We start from the raw sequence: 2,988 nt of genomic DNA on the forward strand, positions 1-2,988 counted from the left end.
AACCTCACCGGGGTTGTCCCTACCACACCGGGGCTGTTTCAACCTGACCGGGGTCGTCCCTACCTCACGGGGGCCGTTTCAACCTCACCGGGGTTGTCCCTACCACACTGGGGCTGTTTCAACCTGACCGGGGTTGTCCCTACCACACTGGGGCTGTTTCAACCTGACCGGGGTTGTCCCTACCACACCGGGGCCGTTTCGACCGGTCTGCGGTTGTCCCTACCTCACGGGGGCTGTTTCAACCTCACCGGGGTCGTCTCTACCACACCGGGGCCGTTTCAACCTGACTGGGGTTGTCCCTACCTCACGGGGGCCGTTTCAACCTCACCGGGGTTGTCCCTACCACGCCGGGGCCGTTTCGACCTGACTGGGGTCGTCCCTACCTCACGGGGGCTGTTTCAACCTCACCGGGGTTGTCCCTACCACACTGGGGCTGTTTCAACCTAACCGGGGTTGTCCCTACCACGCCGGGGCCGTTTCGACCTGACTGGGGTCGTCCCTACCTCACGGGGGCCGTTTCAACCTCATCGGGGTCGTCCCTACCTCACGGGGGCCGTTTCAACCTCACCGGGGTTGTCCCTACCACACTGGGGCTTTTCAACCTGACCGGGGTTGTCCCTACCACACCGGGGCCGTTTCGACCTGACTGGGGTTGTCCCTACCTCACGGGGGCTGTTTCAACCTCACCGGGGTCATCCCTACTACACCGGGGCCGTTTCGACCTGACTGGGGTCGTCCCTACCTCATGTGGGCCGTTTCAACCTCACCGGGGTTGTCCCTACCACACTGGGGCTGTTTCAACCTGACCGGGGTTGTCCCTACCACACCGAGGCCGTTTCGACCTGACTGGGGTTGTCCCTACCTCACGGGGGCTGTTTCAACATCCCTGGGGTCGTCCCTACCACACCGGGGCCGTTTCGACCTGACCAGGGTCGTCCCTATCTCACGGGGGCCGTTTCAACCTCACCGGGGTCGTCCCTACCTCACGGGGGCCGTTTCAACCTCACCGGGGTTGTCCCTACCACACTGGGGCGCTTTCCACCTGACCGGGGTTGTCCCTACCACACCGGGGCCGTTTCGACCTGACTGGGGTTGTCCCTACCACACTGGGGCCGTTTCAACCTGATCGGGGTTGTCCCTACCACACCAGGGCTGTTTCAACCTCACCGGGGTCGTCCCTACCACACCGAGGCCGTTTCGACCTGACTGGGATCGTCCCTACCTCACCGGGGATGTGTCAACCTCACCGGGGTCGTCCCTACCACACCGGGGCCGTTTCAACCTGATCGGGGTTGTCCCTACCACACCAGGGCTGTTTCAACCTCACTGGGGTCGTCCCTACCACACCGGGGCCGTTTCGACCTGACCAGGGTCGTCCCTACCACACCGGGGCCGTTTCAACCACACCGGGGTTGTCCCTACCACACCGGGGCTGTTTCAACCTGACCGGGGTTGTCCCTACCACACCGGGGCCGTTTCGACCTGACTGTGGTTGTCCCTACCTCACGGGGGCTGTTTCAACCTCCCCGGGGTCGTCCCTACCACACCGGGGCGGTTTCGACATGACCAGCGTTGTCCCTACCTGACGGGGGCCGTTTCAACCTCACCGGGGTTGTCCCTACCACACTGGGGCTGTTTCAACCTGACCGGGGTTGTCCCTACCACACCGGGGCCGTTTCAACCTGACCGGGGTTGTCCCTACCTCACGGGGGCTGTTTCAACCTCCCCGGGGTCGTCCCTACCACACCTGGGCCGTTTCGACATGACCAGCGTCGTCCCTACCTCACGGGGGCCGTTTCAACCTCACCGGGGTTGTCCCTACCACACTGGGGCTGTTTCAACCTGACCGGGGTCGTCCCTACCTCACGGGGGCCGTTTCAACCTCACCGGGGTTGTCCCTACCACACTGGGGCTGTTTCAACCTGACCGGGGTTGTCCCTACCACACCGGGGCCGTTTCGACCTGACTGGGGTTGTCCCTACCTCACGGGGGCTGTTTCAACCTCCCTGGGGTCGTCCCTACCACACCAGGGCCGTTTCGACCTGACCAGGGTCGTCCCTACCTCAAGGGGGCCGTTTCAACCTCACCGGGGTCGTCCCTACCTCACGGGGGCCGTTTCAACCTCACCGGGGTTGTCCCTACCACGCCAGGGCCGTTTCGACCTGACTGGGGTCGTCCCTACCTCACGGGGGCTGTTTCAACCTCACCGGGGTCGTCCCTACCACACCGGGGCCGTTTCAACCTGACCGGGGTTGTCCCTACCACACCGGGGCTGTTTCAACCTGACCGGGGTTGTCCCTACCACACGGGGGCCGTTTCAACCTCACCGGGGTCGTCCCTACCTCACGGGGGCCGTTTCAACCTCACCGGGGTTGTCCCTACCACGCCGGGGCCGTTTCGACCTGACTGGGGTCGTCCCTACCTCACGGGGGCTGTTTCAACCTCACCGGGGTCGTCCCTACCACACCGGGGCCGTTTCGACCTGACCAGGGTCGTCCCTACCTCACGGGGGCCGTTTCAACCTCACCGGGGTCGTCCCTACCACACCGGGGCCGTTTCAACCTGACCGGGGTTGTCCCTACCACACCAGGACTGTTTCAACCTCACCGGGGTCGTCCCTACCTCACGGGGGCCGTTTCAACCTCACCGGGGTATTCCCTACCACACCGGGGCCGTTTCGACCTGACTGGGGCCGTCCCTACCTCACGGGGGCCGTTTCAACCTCACCGGGGTTGTCCCTACCACACCGGGGCTGTTTCAACCTGACCGGGGTCGTCCCTACCTCACGGGGGCCGTTTCAACCTCACCGGGGTTGTCCCTACCACACCGGGGCTGTTTCAACCTGACCGCGGTTGTCCCTACCACACCGGGGCCGTTTCGACCTGACCAGGGTCGTCCCTACCTCATGGGGGCCGTTTCAACCTCACCGGGGTCGTCCCTACCTCATGGGGGCCGTTTCAACCTCACCGGGGTTGTCCCTACCACGCC

Source organism: Myotis yumanensis, unplaced genomic scaffold (genome assembly GCF_028538775.1).
Source record: "Myotis yumanensis isolate MYYU_CA2020_CCGP unplaced genomic scaffold, mMyoYum1.0.hap1 SCAF_1, whole genome shotgun sequence".
Classification (NCBI taxonomy): domain Eukaryota; kingdom Metazoa; phylum Chordata; class Mammalia; order Chiroptera; family Vespertilionidae; genus Myotis; species Myotis yumanensis.